Source organism: Marmota flaviventris, unplaced genomic scaffold, assembly GCF_047511675.1.
Source record: "Marmota flaviventris isolate mMarFla1 unplaced genomic scaffold, mMarFla1.hap1 Scaffold_1291, whole genome shotgun sequence".
Classification (NCBI taxonomy): Eukaryota; Metazoa; Chordata; class Mammalia; order Rodentia; family Sciuridae; genus Marmota; species Marmota flaviventris.
Genome location: NW_027287888.1, coordinates 1 through 25599, shown reverse-complemented (window position 1 = coordinate 25599; position 25599 = coordinate 1). Strand labels below are relative to the sequence as shown.

The 25599-nt window shown below is 56.1% G+C and overlaps 1 long non-coding RNA gene and 19 other non-coding genes across 20 annotated transcripts; all 20 read left to right on the top strand.

Annotated features, from left to right (window-relative positions):
- The first annotated feature begins 886 nt into the window (after positions 1-886).
- LOC139703787 (small nucleolar RNA SNORD116) lies at positions 887-980 on the top strand. The gene has a single exon (XR_011705868.1). It is a non-coding gene; the product is annotated as a small nucleolar RNA SNORD116 (small nucleolar RNA).
- A 958-nt stretch (positions 981-1938) lies between these two features.
- Positions 1939-2032, top strand: LOC139703794 (small nucleolar RNA SNORD116). The gene has a single exon (XR_011705875.1). It is a non-coding gene; the product is annotated as a small nucleolar RNA SNORD116 (small nucleolar RNA).
- A 967-nt stretch (positions 2033-2999) lies between these two features.
- Positions 3000-3093, top strand: LOC139703786 (small nucleolar RNA SNORD116). Its single transcript, XR_011705867.1, has one exon. It is a non-coding gene; the product is annotated as a small nucleolar RNA SNORD116 (small nucleolar RNA).
- A 958-nt stretch (positions 3094-4051) lies between these two features.
- LOC139703793 (small nucleolar RNA SNORD116) lies at positions 4052-4145 on the top strand. Its single transcript, XR_011705874.1, has one exon. It is a non-coding gene; the product is annotated as a small nucleolar RNA SNORD116 (small nucleolar RNA).
- Positions 4146-5116: 971 nt separating this feature from the next.
- Positions 5117-5210, top strand: LOC139703808 (small nucleolar RNA SNORD116). The gene has a single exon (XR_011705889.1). It is a non-coding gene; the product is annotated as a small nucleolar RNA SNORD116 (small nucleolar RNA).
- A 958-nt stretch (positions 5211-6168) lies between these two features.
- On the top strand, positions 6169-6262 carry LOC139703781 (small nucleolar RNA SNORD116). Its single transcript, XR_011705862.1, has one exon. It is a non-coding gene; the product is annotated as a small nucleolar RNA SNORD116 (small nucleolar RNA).
- Positions 6263-7233: 971 nt separating this feature from the next.
- Positions 7234-7327, top strand: LOC139703800 (small nucleolar RNA SNORD116). Its single transcript, XR_011705881.1, has one exon. It is a non-coding gene; the product is annotated as a small nucleolar RNA SNORD116 (small nucleolar RNA).
- A 958-nt stretch (positions 7328-8285) lies between these two features.
- LOC114081966 (small nucleolar RNA SNORD116) lies at positions 8286-8379 on the top strand. The gene has a single exon (XR_003580882.1). It is a non-coding gene; the product is annotated as a small nucleolar RNA SNORD116 (small nucleolar RNA).
- A 971-nt stretch (positions 8380-9350) lies between these two features.
- LOC139703804 (small nucleolar RNA SNORD116) lies at positions 9351-9444 on the top strand. The gene has a single exon (XR_011705885.1). It is a non-coding gene; the product is annotated as a small nucleolar RNA SNORD116 (small nucleolar RNA).
- A 958-nt stretch (positions 9445-10402) lies between these two features.
- Positions 10403-10496, top strand: LOC139703780 (small nucleolar RNA SNORD116). Its single transcript, XR_011705861.1, has one exon. It is a non-coding gene; the product is annotated as a small nucleolar RNA SNORD116 (small nucleolar RNA).
- A 971-nt stretch (positions 10497-11467) lies between these two features.
- On the top strand, positions 11468-11561 carry LOC139703785 (small nucleolar RNA SNORD116). Its single transcript, XR_011705866.1, has one exon. It is a non-coding gene; the product is annotated as a small nucleolar RNA SNORD116 (small nucleolar RNA).
- Positions 11562-12518: 957 nt separating this feature from the next.
- Positions 12519-12612, top strand: LOC139703797 (small nucleolar RNA SNORD116). Its single transcript, XR_011705878.1, has one exon. It is a non-coding gene; the product is annotated as a small nucleolar RNA SNORD116 (small nucleolar RNA).
- Positions 12613-13583: 971 nt separating this feature from the next.
- On the top strand, positions 13584-13677 carry LOC139703784 (small nucleolar RNA SNORD116). Its single transcript, XR_011705865.1, has one exon. It is a non-coding gene; the product is annotated as a small nucleolar RNA SNORD116 (small nucleolar RNA).
- A 2275-nt stretch (positions 13678-15952) lies between these two features.
- Positions 15953-16044, top strand: LOC114082139 (small nucleolar RNA SNORD116). The gene has a single exon (XR_003580925.2). It is a non-coding gene; the product is annotated as a small nucleolar RNA SNORD116 (small nucleolar RNA).
- Positions 16045-17773: 1729 nt separating this feature from the next.
- On the top strand, positions 17774-17865 carry LOC139703811 (small nucleolar RNA SNORD116). The gene has a single exon (XR_011705891.1). It is a non-coding gene; the product is annotated as a small nucleolar RNA SNORD116 (small nucleolar RNA).
- A 1731-nt stretch (positions 17866-19596) lies between these two features.
- Positions 19597-19688, top strand: LOC139703810 (small nucleolar RNA SNORD116). Its single transcript, XR_011705890.1, has one exon. It is a non-coding gene; the product is annotated as a small nucleolar RNA SNORD116 (small nucleolar RNA).
- A 1540-nt stretch (positions 19689-21228) lies between these two features.
- LOC139703778 (uncharacterized) lies at positions 21229-24979 on the top strand. Its single transcript, XR_011705858.1, has 3 exons — positions 21229-21357; positions 23046-23179; positions 24864-24979. It is a non-coding gene; the product is annotated as an uncharacterized lncRNA (long non-coding RNA).
- LOC139703799 (small nucleolar RNA SNORD116) lies at positions 21420-21511 on the top strand. The gene has a single exon (XR_011705880.1). It is a non-coding gene; the product is annotated as a small nucleolar RNA SNORD116 (small nucleolar RNA).
- Positions 23242-23333, top strand: LOC139703788 (small nucleolar RNA SNORD116). The gene has a single exon (XR_011705869.1). It is a non-coding gene; the product is annotated as a small nucleolar RNA SNORD116 (small nucleolar RNA).
- Positions 24980-25059: 80 nt separating the features above from the next.
- LOC139703779 (small nucleolar RNA SNORD116) lies at positions 25060-25151 on the top strand. Its single transcript, XR_011705859.1, has one exon. It is a non-coding gene; the product is annotated as a small nucleolar RNA SNORD116 (small nucleolar RNA).
- The last annotated feature ends 448 nt before the right edge of the window (positions 25152-25599 follow it).

Sequence of the window (25599 nt, the reverse complement as noted above, 5' to 3'; positions counted from 1 at the left end):
GAAATCCTAGGCCCGGCCAATGTGGAAAGGTGGGCTGTGGCCCTGTTCATGTGCGTGTGGCCGCTGAGTATTCTTGGCTGAGCAGAATGAGATGCTCAGCAGAATCAGGCCTGCTGGGGGAACAAGAGGTGTGAGGTGTCCAAGCGCCCTCTTTTAAAAGGTTGGGATGTCTTGGAGGTAAGAGGTGGCCTGGAGAGGGCTAGCCCTGGCCCTCCCTTTCTTATAGGAGCAGTGGGTGAGGGTGCAGCAGACATTCTTGCAGCGGTCAGCGGGGTGGAGTGTGGAGGTTAGAGGGGAGGACAGGTACAAGGCAGATGTGGAAAATTGCAGCAGGCATACCCCAGGTGAAGCCTAGAAGGTGCGGAAAGGGAGGCCAATAGCAAACTATCCTCCCAAGATGGCGCACCCAAGTTCCCCGTGTGTGGATCTAGCCCCCAGGTGCAGGATTGTGGATGAGCTCTCTGTGGATTGGGGATGCAAGACAGTGTATGGTGAGCATTGGGGAGGATACTCAGCCGACAGGAAGCTGGTATCAGGGAAGAGAGCCTTGGCATCGGGCCATTGTCCTCATGGTTGCTTTTCATTTGTGTACACTCTTCAGGACAAGGTGGCGGGCGAGGGAGGCGTGCCTGGTGGCTGAGTGGAGCGTGTCCACCTGTGCTGAGGCCGTGGGGTCCTGTTTTGTGTTTGGCATCCCTGTGTTCGCGACTGGGAAACAGGCCGGAGCGTGGCCAAGACGGTAAGCTTGGCTGGTCCACCTCCCCCGTGCCAAGCCAGTTGTTGTAGGCTATGAGGGTTGGTGTGGAAATACCATCCGAATGACTGTTCTCGGTCGGGCCGCGGCCCGGCCAGGGACGTGGACGCGGTTGGTGCGTCCGGCGTGCTTGGATCGATGATGAGTCCTCCAATAACATTCCTTGGAAAAGCTGAACAAAATGAGTGAAAACCCATTACCGTCTCGCTCATCGTGACTGAGGTCCGGCACGTTGGCATAGACAGAGACAGAGGTGGCAGGGTCCAGGGAGAGCTGCCGGGGCTTCCAAAACTTGTGCTCCTCATATGCGAATTCCTAGGCCAGGCCGATGCCCACAGCTGAGCTGTGGCTCCGTCCATGTGCGTGTGGCCGCTCGGCATTTTGGCTGAGCCGAATCAGGTGCTCGAAGGGGCTATGCCTACTGGGGCAACAGAGATGTGAGGTGTCCAAGCGCCCTCTTTTAAAAGGTTGGGATGACTTGGAGGCACGAGGTTCTCTGTAGGCACGAGGCATAGCCGTGGCCCTTCTTTTCCTGATGGGACCACTGGGTCAGTGTGTAGCATACGTTATCTCAGGGACAGCGGGGTGGAGTGGAGGACAGGAACAAGGCGGAAGTGGAATGTTGCAGTAGGCAGACCCTTGGTGATGCGTGTAAGGTGCGCAATGCGAAGCCTGTAGCGAACTATCCTCCCAAGATGGCGCGCGCAAGTTCTCCGGGTGTGTGGCCGTAGCCCCCAGATGTGCGGTTCTCGATTAGCTCTCTGTATATTGGGGATGCAGGAGAGTATATCCTGAGCATTGAGGATTTTCCTCAGCCTACAGGAAGCTGGCATCGGAGAGGAGGGGCCTGGCACCGGGCCTTTGTTCTCATGGTTGCTTGTCGTTTGTGTGCACTCTTCAGCAGGAGACGGCGAGCGAGAAGGCTTCCTGGTGGCAGATTGGAGCGTGCCCACCTGTGCTGAGGCCCTTGGGTCCTTTTTTCTGGTTGGAATGCCTGTGTTCGTGACTGGGACAAAGGCCGGTGCGTGGTGAAGACGGTAAGATTTGTTTGTCCACCTCCACCATGTCAAGGCAGTTGTTGGAGGATATGCAGGATTGGCGTGGAAATACCGCCCCCCAAATGTGCTCGGTCGGGCCCAGGCCCGGCCAGGGGCGTGGACGCGGTTGGTGCGTCCGGCGTGCTTGGATCGATGATGAGTCCTCCAATAACATTCCTTGGAAAAGCTGAACAAAATGAGTGAAAATCCACTACCGTCTCGCTCATCGTGACTGAGGTCCAGCACGTTGGCAGAGGCAGAGGCAGAGTTGGCAGGGGCCAGGGATAGCTGCCGGGGCTTCCAATACTTGTCCTCCCCATGAGCGAAATCCTAGGCCCGGCCAATGTGGAAAGGTGGGCTGTGGCCCTGTTCATGTGCGTGTGGCCGCTGAGTATTCTTGGCTGAGCAGAATGAGATGCTCAGCAGAATCAGGCCTGCTGGGGGAACAAGAGGTGTGAGGTGTCCAAGCGCCCTCTTTTAAAAGGTTGGGATGTCTTGGAGGTAAGAGGTGGCCTGGAGAGGGCTAGCCCTGGCCCTCCCTTTCTTATAGGAGCAGTGGGTGAGGGTGCAGCAGACATTCTTGCAGCGGTCAGCCGGGTGGAGTGTGGAGGTTAGAGGGGAGGACAGGTACAAGACGGATGTGGAAAATTGCAGCAGGCATTCCCCGGGTGAGGCCTAGAAGGGAAAGGGAGGCCTATAGCAAACTATCCTCCCAAGATGGTGCACCCAAGTTCCCCATGTGTGTGGATCTAGCCCCCAGGTGCAGGATTGTGGATGAGCTCTCTGTGGATTGGGGATGCAAGACAGTGTATGGTGAGCATTGGGTAGTATACTCAGCCGACAGGAAGCTGGTATCAGGGAAGAGAGCCTTGGCATCGGGCCATTGTCCTCATGGTTGCTTTTCATTTGTGTACACTCTTCAGGACAAGGTGGCGGGCGAGGGAGGCGTGCCTGGTGGCTGAGTGGAGCGTGTCCACCTGTGCTGAGGCCGTGGGGTCCTGTTTTGTGTTTGGCATCCCTGTGTTCGCGACTGGGAAACAGGCCGGAGCGTGGCCAAGACGGTAAGCTTGGCTGGTCCACCTCCCCCGTGCCAAGCCAGTAGTTGTAGGCTATGAGGGTTGGTGTGGAAATACCATCCCAATGACTGTGCTCGGTCGGGCCGCGGCCCGGCCAGGGACGTGGACGCGGTTGGTGCGTCCGGCGTGCTTGGATCGATGATGAGTCCTCCAATAACATTCCTTGGAAAAGCTGAACAAAATGAGTGAAAACCCATTACCGTCTCGCTCATCGTGACTGAGGTCCGGCACGTTGGCATAGACAGAGACAGAGGTGGCAGGGTCCAGGGAGAGCTGCCGGGGCTTCCAAAACTTGTGCTCCTCATATGCGAATTCCTAGGCCAGGCCGATGCCCACAGCTGAGCTGTGGCTCCGTCCATGTGCGTGTGGCCGCTCGGCATTTTGGCTGACCCGAATCAGGTGCTCGAAGTGACTATGCCTACTGGGGCAACAGAGATGTGAGGTGTCCAAGCGCCCTCTTTTAAAAGGTTGGGATGACTTGGAGGCACGAGGTTCTCTGTAGGCACGAGGCATAGCCGTGGCCCTTCTTTTCCTGATGGGACCACTGGGTCAGTGTGTAGCATACGTTATGTCAGGGACAGCGGGGTGGAGTGGAGGACAGGAACATGGCGGAAGTGGAATGTTGCAGTAGGCAGACCCTTGGTGATGCGTGTAAGGTGCGCAATGCGAAGCCTGTAGCGAACTATCCTCCCAAGATGGCGCGCGCAATTTCTCCGGGTGTGTGGCCGTAGCCCCCAGATGTGCGGTTCTCGATTAGCTCTCTGTATATTGGGGATGCAGGAGAGTATATCCTGAGCATTGAGGATTTTCCTCAGCCTACAGGAAGCTGGCATCGGAGAGGAGGGGCCTGGCACCGGGCCTTTGTTCTCATGGTTGCTTGTCGTTTGTGTGCACTCTTCAGGAGGAGACGGCGAGCGAGAAGGCTTCCTGGTGGCAGATTGGAGCGTGCCCACCTGTGCTGAGGCCCTTGGGTCCTTTTTTCTGGTTGGAATGCCTGTGTTCGTGACTGGGACAAATGCCGGTGCGTGGTGAAGACGGTAAGATTTGTTTCTCCACCTCCACCATGTCAAGGCAGTTGTTGGAGGATATGCAGGATTGGCGTGGAAATACCGCCCCCCAAATGTGCTCGGTCGGGCCCAGGCCCGGCCAGGGGCGTGGACGCGGTTGGTGCGTCCGGCGTGCTTGGATCGATGATGAGTCCTCCAATAACATTCCTTGGAAAAGCTGAACAAAATGAGTGAAAATCCACTACCGTCTCGCTCATCGTGACTGAGGTCCAGCACGTTGGCAGAGGCAGAGGCAGAGTTGGCAGGGGCCAGGGATAGCTGCCGGGGCTTCCAATACTTGTCCTCCCCATGAGCGAAATCCTAGGCCCGGCCAATGTGGAAAGGTGGGCTGTGGCCCTGTTCATGTGCGTGTGGCCGCTGAGTATTCTTGGCTGAGCAGAATGAGATGCTCAGCAGAATCAGGCCTGCTGGGGGAACAAGAGGTGTGAGGTGTCCAAGCGCCCTCTTTTAAAAGGTTGGGATGTCTTGGAGGTAAGAGGTGGCCTGGAGAGGGCTAGCCCTGGCCCTCCCTTTCTTATAGGAGCAGTGGGTGAGGGTGCAGCAGACATTCTTGCAGCGGTCAGCGGGGTGGAGTGTGGAGGTTAGAGGGGAGGACAGGTACAAGGCAGATGTGGAAAATTGCAGCAGGCATACCCCAGGTGAAGCCTAGAAGGTGCGGAAAGGGAGGCCAATAGCAAACTATCCTCCCAAGATGGCGCACCCAAGTTCCCCTTCTGTGTGGATCTAGCCCCCAGGTGCAGGATTGTGGATGAGCTCTCTGTGGATTGGGGATGAAAGACAGTGTATGGTGAGCATTGGGGAGGATACTCAGCCGACAGGAAGCTGGTATCGGGGAAGAGAGCCTTGGCATCGGGCCATTGTCCTCATGGTTGCTTTTCATTTGTGTACACTCTTCAGGACAAGGTGGCGGGCGAGGGAGGCGTGCCTGGTGGCTGAGTGGAGCGTGTCCACCTGTGCTGAGGCCGTGGGGTCCTGTTTTGTGTTTGGCATCCCTGTGTTCGCGACTGGGAAACAGGCCGGAGCGTGGCCAAGACGGTAAGCTTGGCTGGGCCACCTCCCCCGTGCCAAGCCAGTTGTTGTAGGCTATGAGGGTTGGTGTGGAAATACCATCCCAATGACTGTGCTCGGTCGGGCCGCGGCCCGGCCAGGGACGTGGACGCGGTTGGTGCATCCGGCGTGCTTGGATCGATGATGAGTCCTCCAATAACATTCCTTGGAAAAGCTGAACCAAATGAGTGAAAACCCATTACCGTCTAGCTCATCGTGACTGAGGTCTGGCACGTTGGCATAGACAGAGACACAGGTGGCAGGGTCCAGGGAGAGCTGCCGGGGCTTCCAATACTTGTGCTCCTCATATGCGAATTCCTTGGCCAGGCCGATGCCCACAGCTGAGCTGTGGCTCCGTCCTTGTGCGTGTGGCCGCTCGGCATTTTGGCTGACCCGAATCAGGTGCTCGAAGGGGCTATGCCTACTTGGGCAACAGAGATGTGAGGTGTCCAAGCGCCCTCTTTTAAAAGGTTGGGATGACTTGGAGGCACGAGGTTCTCTGTAGGCACGAGGCATAGCCGTGGCCCTTCTTTTCCTGATGGGACCACTGGGTCAGTGTGTAGCATACGTTATGTCAGGGACAGCGGGGTGGAGTGGAGGACAGGAACAAGGCGGAAGTGGAATGTTGCAGTAGGCAGACCCTTGGTGATGCCTGTAAGGTGCGCAATGCGAGGCGTGTAGCGAACTATCCTCCCAAGATGGCGCGCGCAAGTTCTCCGGGTGTGTGGCCGTAGCCCCCAGATGTGCGGTTCTCGATTAGCTCTCTGTATATTGGGGATGCAGGAGAGTATATCCTGAGCATTGAGGATTTTCCTCAGCCTACAGGAAGCTGGCATCGGAGAGGAGGGGCCTGGCACCGGGCCTTTGTTCTCATGGTTGCTTGTCGTTTGTGTGCACTCTTCAGGAGGAGACGGCGAGCGAGAAGGCTTCCTGGTGGCAGATTGGAGCGTGCCCACCTGTGCTGAGGCCCTTGGGTCCTTTTTTCTGGTTGGAATGCCTGTGTTCGTGACTGGGACAAAGGCCGGTGCGTGGTGAAAACGGTAAGATTGGTTTGTCCACCTCCACCACGTCAAGGCAGTTATAGGAGGATATGCAGGATTGGCGTGGAAATACCGCCCCCCAAATGTGCTCGGTCGGGCCCAGGCCCGGCCAGGGGCGTGGACGCGGTTGGTGCGTCCGACGTGCTTGGATCGATGATGAGTCCTCCAATAACATTCCTTGGAAAAGCTGAACAAAATGAGTGAAAACCCACTACCGTCTCGCTCATCGTGACTGAGGTCCAGCACGTTGGCAGAGGCAGAGGCAGAGTTGGCAGGGGCCAGGGATAGCTGCCGGGGCTTCCAATACTTGTCCTCCCCATGAGCGAAATCCTAGGCCCGGCCAATGTGGAAAGGTGGGCTGTGGCCCTGTTCATGTGCGTGTGGCCGCTGAGTATTCTTGGCTGAGCAGAATGAGATGCTCAGCAGAACCAGGCCTGCTGGGGGAACAAGAGGTGTGAGGTGTCCCAGCGCCCTCTTTTAAAAGGTTGGGATGTCTTGGAGGTAAGAGGTGGCCTGGAGAGGGCTAGCCCTGGCCCTCCCTTTCTTATAGGAGCAGTGGGTGAGGGTGCAGCAGACATTCTTGCAGCTTTCAGCGGGGTGGAGTGTGGAGGTTAGAGGGGAGGACAGGTACAAGGCAGATGTGGAAAATTGCAGCAGGCATACCCCGGGTGAAGCCTAGAAGGTACGGAAAGGGAGGCCAATAGCAAACTATCCTCCCAAGATGGCGCACCCAAGTTCCCCTTGTGTGTGGATCTAGCCCCCAGGTGCAGGATTGTGGATGAGCTCTCTGTGGATTGGGGATGCAAGACAGTGTATGGTGAGCATTGGGGAGGATACTCAGCCGACAGGAAGCTGGTATCGGGGAAGAGAGCCTTGTCATCGGGCCATTGTGCTCATGGTTGCTTTTCATTTGTGTACACTCTTCAGGACAAGGTGGCGGGCGAGGGAGGCGTGCCTGGTGGCTGAGTGCAGCGTGTCCACCTGTGCTGAGGCCGTGGCGTCCTGTTTTGTGTTTGGCATCCCTGTGTTCGCGACTGGGAAACAGGCCGGAGCGTGGCCAAGACGGTAAGCTTGGCTGGGCCACCTCCCCCGTTCCAAGCCAGTTGTTGTAGGCTATGAGGGTTGGTGTGGAAATACCATCCCAATGACTGTGCTCGGTCGGGCCGCGGCCCGGCCAGGGACGTGGACGCGGTTGGTGCATCCGGCGTGCTTGGATCGATGATGAGTCCTCCAATAACATTCCTTGGAAAAGCTGAACAAAATGAGTGAAAACCCATTACCGTCTAGCTCATCGTGACTGAGGTCTGGCACGTTGGCATAGACAGAGACAGAGGTGGCAGGGTCCAGGGAGAGCTGACGGGGCTTCCAATACTTGTGCTCCTCATATGCGAATTCCTTGGCCAGGCCGATGCCCACAGCTGAGCTGTGGCTCCGTCCATGTGCGTGTGGCCCCTCGGCATTTTGGCTGACCCGAATCAGGTGCTCGAAGGAGCTATGCCTACTGGGGCAACACAGATGTGAGGTGTCCAAGCGCCCTCTTTTAAAAGGTTGGGGTGACTTGGAGGCACGAGGTTCTCTGTAGGCACGAGGCATAGCCGTGGCCCTTCTTTTCCTGATGGGACCACTGGGTGAGTGTGTAGCATACGTTATCTCAGGGACAGCGGGGTGGAGTGGAGGACAGGAACAAGGCGGAAGTTGAATGTCGCAGTAGGCAGACCCTTGGTTAATGCCTGTAAGGTGCGAAATGCGAAGCCTGTAGCAAACTATCCTCCCAAGATGGCGCGCGCAAGTTCTCCGGGTGTGTGGCCGTAGCCTCCAGATGTGCGGTTCTCGATTAGCTCTCTGTATATTGGGGATGCAGGAGAGTACATCCTGAGCATTGAGGATTTTCCTCATCCTACAGGAAGCTGGCATCGAGAGGAGGGGCCTGGCCCTGGGACTTTGTTCTCATGGTTGCTTGTCGTTTGTGTGCACTCTTCAGGAGGAGACGGCGAGCGAGAAGGCTTCCTGGTGGCAGATTGGAGCGTGCCCACCTGTGCTGAGGCCCTTGGGTCCTTTTTTCTGGTTGGAATGGCTGTGTTCATGACTGGGACAAAGGCCGGTGCGTGGTGAAGACGGTAAGATTTGTTTGTCCCCCTCCACCATGTCAAGGCAGTTGTTGGAGGATATGCAGGATTGGCGTGGAAATACCGCCCCCCAAATGTGCTCGGTCGGGCCCAGGCCCGGCCAGGGGCGTGGACGCGGTTGGTGCGTCCGGCGTGCTTGGATCGATGATGAGTCCTCCAATAACATTCCTTGGAAAAGCTGAACAAAATGAGTGAAAACCCACTACCGTCTCGCTCATCGTGACTGAGGTCCAGCACGTTGGCAGAGGCAGAGGCAGAGTTGGCAGGGGCCAGGGATAGCTGCCGGGGCTTCCAATACTTGTCCTCCCCATGAGCGAAATCTTAGGCCCGGCCAATGTGGAAAGGTGGGCTGTGGCCCTGTTCATGTGCGTGTGGCCGCTGAGTATTCTTGGCTGAGCAGAATGAGATGCTCAGCAGAACCAGACCTGCTGGGGGAACAAGAGGTGTGAGGTGTCCAAGCGCCCTCTTTTAAAAGGTTGGGATGTCTTGGAGGTAAGAGGTGGCCTGCAGAGGGCTAGCCCTGGCCCTCCCTTTCTTATAGGAGCAGTGGGTGAGGGTGCAGCAGACATTCTTGCAGCTTTCAACGGGGTGGAGTGTGGAGGTTAGAGGGGAGGACAGGTACAAGGCAGATGTGGAAAATTGCAGCAGGCATACCCCGGGTGAAGCCTAGAAGGTGCGGAAAGGGAGGCCAATAGGAAACTATCCTCCCAAGATGGCGCACCCAAGTTCCCCGTGTGTGTGGATCTAGACCCCAGGTGCAGGATTGTGGATGAGCTCTCTGTGGATTGGGGATGCAAGACAGTGTATGGTGAGCATTGGGGAGTATACTCAGCCGACAGGAAGCTGGTATCGGGGAAGAGAGCCTTGTCATCGGGCCATTGTGCTCATGGTTGCTTTTCATTTGTGTACACTCTTCAGGACAAGGTGGCGGGCGAGGGAGGCGTGCCTGGTGGCTGAGTGGAGCGTGTCCACCTGTGCTGAGGCCGTGGGGTCCTGTTTTGTGTTTGGCATCCCTGTGTTCGCGACTGGGAAACAGGCCGGAGCGTGGCCAAGACGGTAAGCTTGGCTGGGCCACCTCCCCCGTGCCAAGCCAGTTGTTGTAGGCTATGAGGGTTGGTGCGGAAATACCATCCCAATGACTGTGCTCGGTCGGGTCGCGTCCCGGCCAGGGACGTGGACGCGGTTGGTGGATCCGGCGTGCTTGGATCGATGATGAGTCCTCCAATAACATTCCTTGGAAAAGCTGAACAAAATGAGTGAAAACCCATTACCGTCTCGCTCATCGTGACTGATGTCCGGCACGTTGGCATAGACAGAGACAGAGGTGGGAGGGTCCAGGGAGAGCTGCCGGGGCTTCCAATACTTGTCCTCCTCACATTCGAATTCCTAGGCCAGGCCGATGCCCACAGCTGAGCTGTGGCTCCGTCCATGTGCGTGTGGCCGCTCGGCATTTTGGCTGAGCCGAATCAGGTGCTCGAAGGGGCTATGCCTACTGGGGCAACAGAGATGTGAGGTGTCCAAGCGCCCTCTTTTAAAAGGTTGGGATGACTTGGAGGCACGAGGTTCTCTGTAGGCACGAGGCATAGCCGTGGCCCTTCGTTTCCTGATGGGACCACTGTGTGAGTGTGTAGCATACGTTATCTCAGGGACAGCGGGGTGGAGTGGAGGACAGGAACAAGGCGGAAGTGGAATGTCGTAGTAGGCAGACCCTTGGTTAATGCCTGTAAGGTGCGCAATGCGAAGCCTGTAGCAAACTATCCTCCCAAGATGGCGCGCGCAAGTTCTCCGGGTGTGTGGCCGTAGCCTCCAGATGTGCGGTTCTCGATTAGCTCTCTGTATATTGGGGATGCAGGAGAGTACATCCTGAGCATTGAGGATTTTCCTCATCCTACAGGAAGCTGGCATCGAGAGGAGGGGCCTGGCCCGGGGACTTTGTTCTCATGGTTGCTTGTCGTTTGTGTGCACTCTTCAGGAGGAGACGGCGAGCGAGAAGGCTTCCTGGTGGCAGATTGGAGCGTGCCCACCTGTGCTGAGGCCCTTGGGTCCTTTTTTCTGGTTGGAATGCCTGTGTTCGTGACTGGGACAAATGCCGGTGCGTGGTGAAGACGGTAAGATTTGTTTGTCCACCTCCACCATGTCAAGGCAGTTGTTGGAGGATATGCAGGATTGGCGTGGAAATACCGCCCCCCAAATGTGCTCGGTCGGGCCCAGGCCCGGCCAGGGGCGTGGACGCGGTTGGTGCGTCCGGCGTGCTTGGATCGATGATGAGTCCTCCAATAACATTCCTTGGAAAAGCTGAACAAAATGAGTGAAAACCCACTACCGTCTCGCTCATCGTGACTGAGGTCCAGCACGTTGGTAGAGGCAGAGGCAGAGTTGGCAGGGGCCAGGGATAGCTGCCGGGGCTTCCAATACTTGTCCTCCCCATGAGCGAAATCTTAGGCCCGGCCAATGTGGAAAGGTGGGCTGTGGCCCTGTTCATGTGCGTGTGGCCGCTGAGTATTCTTGGCTGAGCAGAATGAGATGCTCAGCAGAACCAGACCTGCTGGGGGAACAAGAGGTGTGAGGTGTCCAAGCGCCCTCTTTTAAAAGGTTGGGATGTCTTGGAGGTAAGAGGTGGCCTGCAGAGGGCTAGCCCTGGCCCTCCCTTTCTTATAGGAGCAGTGGGTGAGGGTGCAGCAGACATTCTTGCAGCTTTCAGCGGGGTGGAGTGTGGAGGTTAGAGGGGAGGACAGGTACAAGGCAGATGTGGAAAATTGCAGCAGGCATACCCCGGGTGAAGCCTAGAAGGTGCGGAAAGGGAGGCCAATAGGAAACTATCCTCCCAAGATGGCGCACCCAAGTTCCCCGTGTGTGTGGATCTAGCCCCCAGGTGCAGGATTGTGGATGAGCTCTCTGTGGATTGGGGATGCAAGACAGTGTATGGTGAGCATTGGGGAGTATACTCAGCCGACAGGAAGCTGGTATCGGGGAGGAGAGCCTTGGCATCGGGCCATTGTCCTCATGGTTGCTTTTCATTTGTGTACACACTTCAGGAAAAGGTGGCGGGCGAGGGTGGCGTGCCTGGTGGCTGAGTGGAGCGTGTCCACCTGTGCTGAGGCCGTGGGGTCCTGTTTTGTGTTTGGCATCCCTGTGTTCGCGACTGGGAAACAGGCCGGAGCGTGGCCAAGACGGTAAGCTTGGCTGGGCCACCTCCCCCGTGCCAAGCCAGTTGTTGTAGGCTATGAGGGTTGGTGCGGAAATACCATCCCAATGACTGTGCTCGGTCGGGTCGCGGCCCGGCCAGGGACGTGGACGCGGTTGGTGGATCCGGCGTGCTTGGATCGATGATGAGTCCTCCAATAACATTCCTTGGAAAAGCTGAACAAAATGAGTGAAAACCCATTACCGTCTCGCTCATCGTGACTGAGGTCCGGCACGTTGGCATAGACAGAGACAGAGGTGGGAGGGTCCAGGGAGAGCTGCCGGGGCTTCCAATACTTGTCCTCCTCACATTCGAATTCCTAGGCCAGGCCGATGCCCACAGCTGAGTTGTGGCTCCGTCCATGTGCGTGTGGCCGCTCGGCATTTTGGCTGAGCCGAATCAGGTGCTCTAAGGGGCTATGCCTACTGGGGCAACAGAGATGTGAGGTGTCCAAGCGCCCTCTTTTAAAAGGTTGGGATGACTTGGAGGCACGAGGTTCTCTGTAGGCACGAGGCATAGCCGTGGCCCTTCGTTTCCTGATGGGACCACTGGGTGAGTGTGTACCGTACGTTATCTCAGGGACAGCGGGGTGGAGTGGAGGACAGGAACAAGGCGGAAGTTGAATGTCGCAGTCGGCAGACCCTTGGTGATGCCTGTAAGGTGCGCAATGCGAGGCCTGTAGCGAACTATCCTCCCAAGATGGCGCGCGCAAGTTCTCCGGGTGTGTGGCCGTAGCCCCCAGATGTGCGGTTCTCGATTATCCGTCTGTATATTGGGGATGCAGGAGAGTACATCCTGAGCATTGAGGATTTTCCTCAGCCTACAGGAAGCTGGCATCGAGAGGAGGGGCCTGGCCCTGGGACTTTGTTCTCATGGTTGCTTGTCGTTTGTGTGCACTCTTCAGGAGGAGACGGCGAGCGAGAAGGCTTCCTGGTGGCAGATTGGAGCGTGCCCACCTCTTCTGAGGCCCTTGGGTCCTTTTTTCTGGTTGGAATGCCTGTGTTCGTGACTGGGACAAAGGCCGGTGCGTGGTGAAGACGGTAAGATTGGTTTGTCCACCTCCAGCACGTGAAGCCAGTTGTTGGAGGATATGCATGATTGGCGTGGAAATACCACCCCCCAAATGTGCTCGGTCGGGCCCAGGCCCGGCCAGGGGCGTGGACGCGGTTGGTGCGTCTGGCGTGCTTGGATCGATGATGAGTCCTCCAATAACATTCCTTGGAAAAGCTGAACAAAATGAGTGAAAACCCACTCCCGTCTCGCTCATCGTGACTGAGGTCCAGCACGTTGGCAGAGGCAGAGGCAGAGTTGGCAGGGGCCAGGGATAGCTGCCGGGGCTTCCAATACTTGTCCTCCCCATGAGCGAAATCCTAGGCCCGGCCAATGTGGAAAGGTGGGCTGTGGCCATGTTCATGTGCGTGTGGCCGCTGAGTATTCTTGGCTGAGCCGAATGAGATGCTCAGCAGAACCAGGCCTGCTGGGGGAACAAGAGGTGTGAGGTGTCCAAGCGCCCTCTTTTTAAAGGTTGGGATGTCTTGGAGGTAAGAGGTGGCCTGGAGAGGGCTAGCCCTGGCCCTCCCTTTCTTATAGGAGCAGTGGGTGAGGGTGCAGCAGACATTCTTGCAGCTTTCAGCGGGGTGGAGTGTGGAGGTTAGAGGGGAGGACAGGTACATGGCAGATGTGGAAAATTGCAGCAGGCATACCCCGGGTGAAGCCTAGAAGGTGCGGAAAGGGAGGCTTATAGCAAACTATCCTCCCAAGATGGCGCACCCAAGTTCCCCGTGTGTATGGATCTAGCCCCCAGGTGCAGGATTGTGGATGAGCTCTCTGTGGATTGGGGATGCAAGACAGTGTATGGTGAGCATTGGGGAGTATACTCAGCCGACAGGAAGCTGGTATCGGGGAGGAGACCCTTGGCATCGGGCCATTGTTCTCATGGTTGCTTTTCATTTGTGTACACACTTCAGGAAAAGGTGGCGGGCGAGGGAGGCGTGCCTGGTGGCTGAGTGGAGCGTGTCCACCTGTGCTGAGGCCGTGGGGTCCTGTTTTGTGTTTGGCATCCCTGTGTTCGCGACTGGGAAACAGGCCGGAGCGTGGCCAAGACGGTAAGCTTGGCTGGTCCACCTTCCCCGTGCCAAGCCAGTTGTTGCAGGCTATGAGGGTTGGTGTGGAAATACCATCCCAATGACTGTGCTCGGTCGGGCCGCGGCCCCGCCAGGGACGTGGACGCGGTTGGTGCATCCGGCGTGCTTGGATCGATGATGAGTCCTCCAATAACATTCCTTGGAAAAGCTGAACAAAATGAGTGAAAACCCATTACCGTCTCGCTCATCGTGACTGAGGTCCGGCACGTTGGCATAGACAGAGACAGAGGTGGCAGGGTCCAGGGAGAGCTGCCGGGGCTTCCAAAACTTGTGCTCCTCATATGCGAATTCCTAGGCCAGGCCGATGCCCACAGCTGAGCTGTGGCTCCGTCCATGTGCGTGTGGCCACTCGGCATTTTGGCTGAGCCGAATCAGGTGTTCGAAGGGGCTATGCCTACTGGGGCAACAGAGATGTGAGGTGTCCAAGCGCCCTCTTTTAAAAGGTTGGGATGACTTGGAGGCACGAGGTTCTCTGTAGGCACGAGGCATAGCCGTGGCCCTTCGTTTCCTGATGGGACCACTGGGTGAGTGTGTAGCATACGTTATCTCAGGGACAGCGGGGTGGAGTGGAGGACAGGAACAAGGCGGAAGTGGAATGTCGCAGTAGGCAGACCCTTGGTTAATGCTTGTAAGGTGCGCAATGCGAGGCCTGTAGCGAACTATCCTCCCAAGAGGGCGCACGCAAGTTCTCCGGGTGTGTTGCCGTAGCCCCCAGATGTGCGGTTCTCGATTAGCTCTCTGTATATTGGGGATGCAGGACAGTATATCCTGAGCATTGAGGATTTTCCTCAGCCTAGACAGAGACAGAGGTGGCAGGGTCCAGGGAGATCTTCCGGGGCTTCCAATACTTGTCCTCCTCATATGCGAATTCCTAGGCCAGGCCGATGCCCACAGCTGAGCTGTGGCCCCTTACATGTGCGTGTGGCCGCTGGGTATTCGTGTCTGAGCCGAATCAGATGCTCAGCAGAGCCAAGCCTGCTGGGTGAACAACAGGTGTGAGGTGTCCAAGCGCCCTGTTTTAAAAGGTTGGGATGACTTGGAGGTATGAGGTGGCCTGGAGAGGGCTAGCCCTGGCCCTCCTTTTCTTATAGGAACAGTGGGTGAGGGTGCAGCAGACATTCTCCCAGCGGGCAGCGGGGTGGAGTGTGGAGGGTGGAGGGGAGGACAGGTACAAGGCGGATGTGGAAAATTGCAGCAGGGATACCCCTGGTAAAGCCTAGAAGGTGCGGAAAGCGAGGCCTGGAGCAAAGTATCCTCCAAAATGGCGCACCCAAGTTCCCCGTATGTATGGATCTAGCCCCCAGTTGCGGGATTGTGGATCAGCTCTCTGTGGATTGGGGATGCAGGACAGTGTATGGTGAGCTTTGGGGAGTATACCCAGCCGACATTAAGCTGGCATTAGAGAGGAGAGCCTTGGCAGCGGGCCATTGTTGTCATGGTTGCTTGTCATTTTTGTACACTCTTCAGGACTCTTCTTCCTCCTGATAGATGGTTGGCTCTCGAGTTGGGGCATGAGAAGTGATTCAGGAAAAAGCCTTAGTATCCTGTGTGCTTTTGGTCCGCCCGTGAGGCTGCATGCATGGTAGTTGATGTGCTTTCTGAAAGAGCACAGATGCAGTTTGGATCCCGAATGAGCCAATGTGGTGGCAGACCTCAGGCATGACTTCTCTGGTAGGAGGCGCATGTGAACCCGAGACCTCAGCTTGTAGTTTTTGAGCATAGGACAGCCGTGAATGGTTTGGGGAGTGGAAAGGCCTAACTGGGTCCAAAGTAGTGCATAAGGATTGTTGCCTGTGCCTGAAGGAAGTAGAGAGTGATGAAATTCAGCAGTTTGCCAAGTGCCTTTCATAGGCGCTGGACAGGCGTTGAGGGTCTCCTCTCCTGCACAAGTTGTGGGGTTCAGGCATTGGAGCTTCAGGGTGGGGCTGGGGCTCCGAGATGCCCGTGGCATTGGCCCAGAAAGGCAGGAGGTTTCCAGAGGACGTAGTTTCTCAAGTTCGTCCTTCCATGCTTGGACATCCTGTGCAGGGAAGGTGTCAGGGTCAGATGGGGTTGTAGAGTTGGATGGAGATTCTAGATGGGTTTCCTGTGGCTGGAAGTGTTTCTTGGTCACCTTAAGAGCCACATGGGACCTGAGCTAAGGCCGGCATGGCGCAGGCAACTGAAAAGTCTGCATTCCCTAACGAGCGTGTACTGAGGAGTAGCAGGCTGCGGAGCAGGCCAGTCATGGTTATTCTTCATGGGCATCCCTCTCTTTTGTCTCCTTGCATACGCATGGCAGGTCGTGTTTCCACGGAAGGATGGAAAGGTTGCCGCCAGCTCCTGTGGCTCTGGGAAGATGCCCAGGGAGGACGGGGAACACCCGCATGGCCGTGCCCTCTGTTTCCTGAGTGTGGCCCTTCATAGCTGACGATGGTAAGCGTCTCCTGGCCCCAAGTCACCGAGGTTGCTCCTTGCCAGGTGAGGGTCACAAGCGTGGATCGATGATGACTCCCACAAAAACATTCCTTGGAAGCTGAACAAAATGAGTGAAAACTCTATACCGTCGTTCTCATCGAAACTGAGGTCCACCACGTAGACGTAGGGGGCTGCAGTGAGTCGGGTGGTGGAGTGGAGAAGCCTGTGGCCCTTTCCCGACGGGGGCTGTGTGGGAATGGACCCTGGAAGGGAAGGCCCTTTTCAGCCGAGTTCACTTGGCGTTAGGACTCCGAGCCTGTAGTCCTCTGAGTGTCAGTCCTGATTTGGTTTCAGCATGCATGGGTGATCCAGAGCTCAAGACGTTGAGGAAGACATTGGCCTGCCCGGGGTGATTTCCTAGTGGGTGTTCGGCAGTAGGGTTCAGGCGTACTTGGAGGTTCTGGGCCATGGCCCAGGAGAGTAAGTTTCCTCCACTTCTGGCCTGGAGACGTTTTTGCCAGGGCGAGTAGAACCATGGTGGTCTGCTGGGTGTTCCAGAGAAAATTGAGGTCCTCTTTTAGCGGAAGGCGGAGGCAGGCCCAGCGCAAAGCATGGGAGACCCTTGTTTAGTGCACAGGGGCGTGGTGTTTCCGGGAGTCTGGTGGGTTTTCTCTTTTCCTGGAAATGCTACAGTGTTGCCAGTGGTATTGCCACACAATGTTGGCAGGAGCCATGGTCCACGCGGGGAAGGAAGGGTGGGTCTCCAGAGGGACCAGTGCCTGGATGAGTAGATGGACATTTGAGGGATTGCAAATGGAGAAACTGGGTCTTACCACCAAGCGGGGCCTTTTGCTGCCACTTCTGGGAATGGATCCTCCTGATAGATGGTTGACTCTCGAGTTGGGGCATCAGAAGTGCTTCAGGGAAAAGCCTTAGTATCGTTGTGTGCTTTTGGTCCGCCCGTGGGGCTGCATGCATGGTGGTTGATGTGCTTTCTGAAAGAGCACAGACGCAGTTTGGATCCCGAATGAGCCAATGTGGTGGCAGACCTCAGGCATGACTTCTCTGGTAGGAGGCGCATGTGAACCCGAGACCTCAGCTTGTAGTTTGTGAGCATAGGACAGCCGTGAATGGTTTGGGGAGTGGAAAGGCCTAACTGGGTCCAAAGTAGTGCGTAAGGATTGTTGCTTGTGCCTGAAGGAAGTAGAGAGTGATCAAATTCAGCAGTTTGCCAAGTGACTTTCATAGGCGCTGGACAGGCGTTGAGGGTCTCCTCTCCTGCACAAGTTGTGGGGTTCAGGCATTGGAGCTTCAGGGTGGGGCTGGGGCTCCTGTTGGAATCTATGTCACGTGGGGCTCCGAGATGCCCGTGGCATTGGCCCAGAAAGGCAGGGGTTTCCAGAGGACGTAGTTTCTCAAGTTCGTCCTTCCATGCTTGGACATCCTGTGCAGGGAAGGTGTCAGGGTCAGATGGGGTTGTAGAGTTGGATGGAGATTCTAGATGGGTTTCCTGTGGCTGGAAGTGTTTCTTGGTCACCTTAAGAGCCACATGGGACCTGAGCTAAGGCCGGCATGGCGCAGGCAACTGAAAAGTCTGCATTCCCTAACGAGCGTGTACTGAGGAGCAGCAGGCTGCGGAGCAGGCCAGTCATGGTTATTCTTCATGGGCATCCCTCTCTTTTGTCTCCTTGCATACGCATGGCAGGTCGTGTTTCCACGGAAGGATGGAAAGGTTGCCGCCAGCTCCTGTGGCTGTGGGAAGATGCCCAGGGAGGACGGGGAACACCCGTATGCCCGTGCCCTCTGTTTCCTGAGTGTGGCCCTTCATAGCTGACGATGGTAAGCGTCTCCTGGCCCCAAGTCACCGAGGTTGCTCCTTGCCAGGTGAGGGTCACAAGCGTGGATCGATGATGACTCCCACAAAAACATTCCTTGGAAGCTGAACAAAATGAGTGAAAACTCTATACCGTCGTTCTCATCGAAACTGAGGTCCACCACGTAGACGTAGGGGGCTGCAGTGAGTCGGGTGGCGGAGGGGAGAAGACTGTGGCCCTTTGCCGACGGGTGCTGTGTGGGAATGGACCCTGGAAGGGAAGGCCCTTTTCAGCCGAGTTCACTTGGCGTTAGGACTCCGAGCCTGTAGTCCTCTGAGTGTCAGTCCTGATTTGGTTTCGGCATTGCTTGGGTGATCCAGAGCTCATGACGTTGAGGAAGACATTCGCCTGCCCGGGGTGATTTCCTAGTGGGTGTTCGGTAGTAGGGTTCAGGCGTACTAGGAGGTTCTGGGCCATGGCCCAGGAGAGTAAGTTTCCTCCTCTTGTGGCCTGGAGACGTTTTTGCCAGGGTTAGTAGAACCATGGTGGTCTGCTGGGTGTTCCAGAGAAAATTGAGGTCCTCTTTTAGCGGAAGGCGGAGGCAGGCCCAGCGCAAAGCATGGGAGACCCTTCTTTAGTACACAGGGGCGTGGTGTTTCCGGGAGTCTGGTGGGTTTTCTCTTTTCCTGGAAATGCTACAGTGTTGCCAGTGGTATTGCCACACAATGTTGGCAGGAGCCATGGTCCACCCGGCGAAGGAAGGGTGGGTCTCCAGAGGGACCAGTGCCTGGATGAGTAGATGGACATTTGAGGGAATGCAAATGGAGAAACTGGGTCTTACCACCAAGCGGGGCCTTTTGCTGCCACTTCTGGGAATGGATCCTCCTGATAGATGGTTGACTCTCGAGTTGGGGCATCAGAAGTGCTTCAGGAAAAAGCCTTAGTATCGTTGTGTGGTTTTGGTCCGCCCGTGGGGCTGCATGCATGGTGGTTGATGTGCTTTCTGAAAGAGCACAGACGCAGTTTGGATCCTGAATGAGCCAATGTGGTGGCAGACCTCAGGCATGACTTCTCTGGTAGGAGGCGCATGTGAACCCGAGACCTCAGCTTGTAGTTTTTGAGCATAGGACAGCCGTGAATGGTTTGGGGAGTGGAAAGGCCTAACTGGGTCCAAAGTAGTGCGTAAGGATTGTTGCCTGTGCCTGAAGGAAGTAGAGAGTGATGAAATTCAGCAGTTTGCCAAGTGCCTTTCATAGGCGCTGGACAGGCGTTGAGGGTCTCCTCTCCTGCACAAGTTGTGTGGTTCAGGCATTGGAGCTTCAGGGTGGGGCTGGGCCTCCTGTTGGAATCTATGTCACGTGGGGCTCCGAGATGCCAGTGGCATTGGCCCAGAAAGGCAGGAGGTTTCCAGAGGACGTAGTTTCTCAAGTTCGTCCTTCCATGCTTGGACATCCTGTGCAGGGAAGGTGTCAGGGTCAGATGGGGTTGTAGAGTTGGATGGAGATTCTAGATGGGTTTCCTGTGGCTGGAAGTGTTTCTTGGTCACCTTAAGAGCCACATGGGACCTGAGCTAAGGCCGGCATGGCGCAGGCAACTGAAAAGTCTGCATTCCCTAACGAGCGTGTACTGAGGAGCAGCAGGCTGCGGAGCAGGCCAGTCATGGTTATTCTTCATGGGCATCCCTCTCTTTTGTCTCCTTGCATACGCATGGCAGGTCGTGTTTCCACGGAAGGATGGAAAGGTTGCCGCCGGCTCCTGTGGCTGTGGGAAGATGCCCAGGGAGGACGGGGAACACCCGTATGCCCGTGCCCTCTGTTTCCTGAGTGTGGCCCTTCATAGCTGACGATGGTAAGCGTCTCCTGGCCCCAAGTCACCGAGGTTGCTCCTTGCCAGGTGAGGGTCACAAGCGTGGATCGATGATGACTCCCACAAAAACATTCCTTGGAAGCTGAACAAAATGAGTGAAAACTCTATACCGTCGTTCTCATCGAAACTGAGGTCCACCACGTAGACGTAGGGGGCTGCAGTGAGTCGGGTGGCGGAGGGGAAAAGACTGTGGCCCTTTGCCGACGGGGGCTGTGTGGGAATGGACCCTGGAAGGGAAGGCCCTTTTCAGCCGAGTTCACTTGGCGTTAGGACTCCGAGCCTGTAGTCCTCTGAGTGTCAGTCCTGATTTGGTTTCGGCATTGCTTGGGTGATCCAGAGCTCATGACGTTGAGGAAGACATTCGCCTGCCCGGGGTGATTTCCTAGTGGGTGTTCGGCAGTAGGGTTCAGGCGTACTAGGAGGTTCTGGGCCATGGCCCAGGAGAGTAAGTTTCCTCCTCTTGTGGCCTGGAGACGTTTTTGCCAGGGTTAGTAGAACCATGGTGGTCTGCTGGGTGTTCCAGAGAAAATTGAGGTCCTCTTTTAGCGGAAGGCGGAGGCAGGCCCAGCGCAAAGCATGGGAGACCCTTCTTCAGTACACAGGGGCGTGGTGTTTCCGGGAGTCTGGTGGGTTTTCTCTTTTCCTGGAAATGCTACAGTGTTGCCAGTGGTATTGCCACACAATGTTGGCAGGAGCCATGGTCCACGCGGGGAAGGAAGGGTGGGTCTCCAGAGGGACCAGTGCCTGGATGAGTAGATGGACATTTGAGGGAATGCAAATGGAGAAACTGGGTCTTACCACCAAGCGGGGCCTTTTGCTGCCACTTCTGGGAATGGATCCTCCTGATAGATGGTTGACTCTCGAGTTGGGGCATCAGAAGTGCTTCAGGAAAAAGCCTTAGTATCGTTGTGTGGTTTTGGTCCGCCCGTGGGGCTGCATGCATGGTGGTTGATGTGCTTTCTGAAAGAGCACAGACGCAGTTTGGATCCCGAATGAGCCAATGTGGTGGCAGACCTCAGGCATGACTTCTCTGGTAGGAGGCGCATGTGAACCCGAGACCTCAGCTTGTAGTTTTTGAGCATAGGACAGCCGTGAATGGTTTGGGGAGTGGAAAGGCCTAACTGGGTCCAAAGTAGTGCGTAAGGATTGTTGCCTGTGCCTGAAGGAAGTAGAGAGTGATGAAATTCAGCAGTTTGCCAAGTGCCTTTCATAGGCGCTGGACAGGCGTTGAGGGTCTCCTCTCCTGCACAAGTTGTGTGGTTCAGGCATTGGAGCTTCAGGGTGGGGCTGGGGCTCCTGTTGGAATCTATGTCACGTGGGGCTCCGAGATGCCCGTGGCATTGGCCCAGAAAGGCAGGAGGTTTCCAGAGGACGTAGTTTCTCAAGTTCGTCCTTCCATGCTTGGACATCCTGTGCAGGGAAGGTGTCAGGGTCAGATGGGGTTGTAGAGTTGGATGGAGATTCTAGATGGGTTTCCTGTGGCTGGAAGTGTTTCTTGGTCACCTTAAGAGCCACATGGGACCTGAGCTAAGGCCGGCATGGCGCAGGCAACTGAAAAGTCTGCATTCCCTAACGAGCGTGTACTGAGGAGCAGCAGGCTGCGGAGCAGGCCAGTCATGGTTATTCTTCATGGGCATCCCTCTCTTTTGTCTCCTTGCATACGCATGGCAGGTCGTGTTTCCACGGAAGGATGGAAAGGTTGCCGCCGGATCCTATGGCTGTGGGAAGATGCACAGGGAGGACGGGGAACACCCGCATGGCCGTGCCCTCTGTTTCCTGAGTGTGGCCCTTCATAGCTGACGATGGTAAGCGTCTCCTGGCCCCAAGTCACCGAGGTTGCTCCTTGCCAGGTGAGGGTCACAAGCGTGGATCGATGATGACTCCCACAAAAACATTCCTTGGAAGCTGAACAAAATGAGTGAAAACTCTATACCGTCGTTCTCATCGAAACTGAGGTCCACCACGTAGACGTAGGGGGCTGCAGTGAGTCGGGTGGTGGAGTGGAGAAGCCTGTGGCCCTTTGCCGACGGGGCCTGTGTGGGAATGGACCCTGGAAGGGAAGGCCCTTTTCAGCCGAGTTCACTTGGCGTTAGGACTCCGAGCCTGTAGTCCTCTGAGGGTCAGTCCTGATTTGGTTTCGGCATGCATGGGTGATCCAGAGCTCAAGACGTTGAGGAAGACATTGGCCTGCCCGGGGTGATTTCCTAGTGGGTGTTCGGCAGTAGGGTTCAGGCGTACTAGGAGGTTCTGGGCCATGGAACAGGAGAGTAAGTTTCCTCCTCTTGTGGCCTGGAGACGTTTTTGCCAGGGCGAGTAGAACCATGGTGGTCTGCTGGGTGTTCCAGAGAAAATTGAGGTCCTCTTTTAGCGGAAGTCGGAGGCAGGCCCAGCGCAAAGCATGGGAGACCCTTCTTTAGTGCACAGGGGCGTGGTGTTTCCGGGAGTCTGGTGGGTTTTCTCTTTTCCTGGAAATGCTACATTGTTGCCAGTGGTATTGCCACACAATGTTGGCAGGAGCCATGGTCCACCCGGGGAAGGAAGGGTGGGTCTCCAGAGGGACCAGTGCCTGGATGAGTAGATGGACATTTGAGGGAATGCAAATGGAGAAACTGGGTCTTACCACCAAGCGGGGCCTTTTGCTGCCACTTCTGGGAATGGATCCTCCTGATAGATGGTTGACTCTCGAGTTGGGGCAACAGAAGTGCTTCAGGAAAAAGCCTTAGTATCGTTGTGTGCTTTTGGTCCGCCCGTGGGGCTGCATGCATGGTGGTTGATGTGCTTTCTGAAAGAGCACAGACGCAGTTTGGATCCCGAAAGAGCCAATGTGGTGGCAGACCTCAGGTATGACTTCTCTGGTAGGAGGCGCATGTGAACCCGAGACCTCAGCTTGTAGTTTTTGAGCATAGGACAGCGGTGAATGGTTTGGGGAGTGGAAAGGCCTAACTGGGTCCAAAGTAGTGCGTAAGGATTGTTGCCTGTGCCTGAAGGAAGTAGAGAGTGATGAAATTCAGCAGATTGCCAAGTGCCTTTCATGGGCGCTGGACAGGCGTTGAGGGTCTCCTCTCCTGCACAAGTTGTGGGGTTCAGGCATTGGAGCTTCAGGGTGGGGCTGGTGCTCCTGTTGGAATCTATGTCACGTGGGGCTCCGAGATGCCCGTGGCATTGGCCCAGAAAGGCAGGAGGTTTCCAGAGGACGTAGTTTCTCAAGTTCGTCCTTCCATGCTTGGACATCCTGTGCAGGGAAGGTGTCAGGGTCAGATGGGGTTGTAGAGTTGGATGGAGATTCTAGATGGGTTTCCTGTGGCTGGAAGTGTTTCTTGGTCACCTTAAGAGCCACATGGGACCTGAGCTAAGGCCGGCATGGCGCAGGCAACTGAAAAGTCTGCATTCCCTAACGAGCGTGTACTGAGGAGCAGCAGGCTGTGGAGCAGGCCAGTCATGGTTATTCTTCATGGGCATCCCTCTCTTTTGTCTCCTTGCATACGCATGGCAGGTCGTGTTTCCACGGAAGGATGGAAAGGTTGCCGCCGGCTCCTGTGGCTGTGGGAAGATGCCCAGGGAGGACGGGGAACACCCGCATGGCCGTGCCCTCTGTTTCCTGAGTGTGGCCCTTCATAGCTGACGATGGTAAGCGTCTCCTGGCCCCAAGTCACCGAGGTTGCTCCTTGCCAGGTGAGGGTCACAAGCGTGGATCGATGATGACTCCCACAAAAACATTCCTTGGAAGCTGAACAAAATGAGTGAAAACTCTATACCGTCGTTCTCATCGAAACTGAGGTCCACCACGTAGACGTAGGGGGCTGCAGTGAGTCGGGTGGCGGAGGGGAGAAGCCTGTGGCCCTTTGCCGACGGGGGCTGTGTGGGAATGGACCCTGGAAGGGAAGGCCCTTTTCAGCCGAGTTCACTTGGCGTTAGGACTCCGAGCCTGTAGTCCTCTGAGTGTCAGTCCTGATTTGGTTTCGGCATGCATGGGTGATCCAGAGCTCAAGACGTTGAGGAAGACATTGGCCTGCCCGGGGTGATTTCCTAGTGGGTGTTCGGCAGTAGGGTTCAGGCGTACTAGGAGGTTCTGGGCCATGGCACAGGAGAGTAAGTTTCCTCCTCTTGTGGCCTGGAGACGTTTTTGCCAGGGCGAGTAGAACCATGGTGGTCTGCTGGGTGTTCCAGAGAAAATTGAGGTCCTCTTTTAGCGGAAGGCGGAGGCAGGCCCAGCGCAAAGCATGGGAGACCCTTCTTTAGTGCACAGGGGCGTGGTGTTTCCGGGAGTCTGGTGGGTTTTCTCTTTTCCTGGAAATGCTACAGTGTTGCCAGTGGTATTGCCACACAATGTTGGCAGGAGCCATGGTCCACCCGGCGAAGGAAGGGTGGGTCTCCAGAGGGACCAGTGCCTGGATGAGTAGATGGACATTTGAGGGAATGCAAATGGAGAAACTGGGTCTTACCACCAATCGGGGACTTTTGCTGCCACTTCTGGGAATGGATCCTCCTGATAGATGGTTGACTCTCGAGTTGGGGCATCAGAAGTGCTTCAGGAAAAAGCCTTAGTATCGTTGTGTGGTTTTGGTCCGCCCGTGGGGCTGCATGCATGGTGGTTGATGTGCTTTCTGAAAGAGCACAGATGCAGTTTGGATCCCGAATGAGCCAATGTGGTGGCAGACCTCAGGCATGACTTCTCTGGTAGGAGGCGCATGTGAACCCGAGACCTCAGCTTGTAGTTTTTGAGCATAGGACAGCCGTGAATGGTTTGGGGAGTGGAAGGCCTAACTGGGTCCAAAGTAGTGCGTAAGGATTGTTGCCTGTGCCTGAAGGAAGTAGAGAGTGATGAAATTCTGCAGTTTGCCAAGTGCCTTTCATAGGCGCTGGACAGGCGTTGAGGGTCTCCTCTCCTGCACAAGTTGTGTGGTTCAGGCATTGGAGCTTCAGGGTGGGGCTGGGGCTCCTGTTGGAATCTATGTCACGTGGGGCTCCGAGATGCCCGTGGCATTGGCCCAGAAAGGCAGGAGGTTTCCAGAGGACGTAGTTTCTCAAGTTCGTCCTTCCATGCTTGGACATCCTGTGCAGGGAAGGTGTCAGGGTCAGATGGGGTTGTAGAGTTGGATGGAGATTCTAGATGGGTTTCCTGTGGCTGGAAGTGTTTCTTGGTCACCTTAAGAGCCACATGGGACCTGAGCTAAGGCCGGCATGGCGCAGGCAACTGAAAAGTCTGCATTCCCTAACGAGCGTGTACTGAGGATCAGCAGGCTGCGGAGCAGGCCAGTCATGGTTATTCTTGGGCACCCCTCTCTTTTGTCTCCTTGCATACGCATGGCAGGTCGTGTTTCCACGGAAGGATGGAAAGGTTGCCGCCGGCTCCTGTGGCTCTGGGAAGATGCCCAGGGAGGACGGGGAACACCCGCATGGCCGTGCCCTCTGTTTCCTGAGTGTGGCCCTTCATAGCTGACGATGGTAAGCGTCTCCTGGCCCCAAGTCACCGAGGTTGCTCCTTGCCAGGTGAGGGTCACAAGCGTGGATCGATGATGACTCCCACAAAAACATTCCTTGGAAGCTGAACAAAATGAGTGAAAACTCTATACCGTCGTTCTCATCGAAACTGAGGTCCACCACGTAGACGTAGGGGGCTGCAGTGAGTCGTGTGGCGGAGGGGAGAAGCCTGTGGCCCTTTGCCGATGGCGGCTGTGTGGGAATGGACCCTGGAACGTAAGGCCCTTTTCAGCCGAGTTCACTTGGCGTTAGGACTCCGAGCCTGTAGTCCTCTGAGTGTCAGTCCTGATTTGGTTTCGGCATGCATGGGTGATCCAGAGCTCAAGACGTTGAGGAAGACATTGGCCTGCCGGGGTGATTTCCTAGTGGGTGTTCGGCAGTAGGGTTCAGGCGTACTAGGAGGTTCTGGGCCATGGCCCAGGAGAGTAAGTTTCTCTCCTCTTGTGGCCTGGAGACGTTTTTGCCAGGGCGAGTAGAACCATGGTGGTCTGCTGGGTGTTCCAGAGAAAATTGAGGTCCTCTTTTAGCGGAAGGCGGAGGCAGGCCTAGCGCAAAGCATGGGAGAC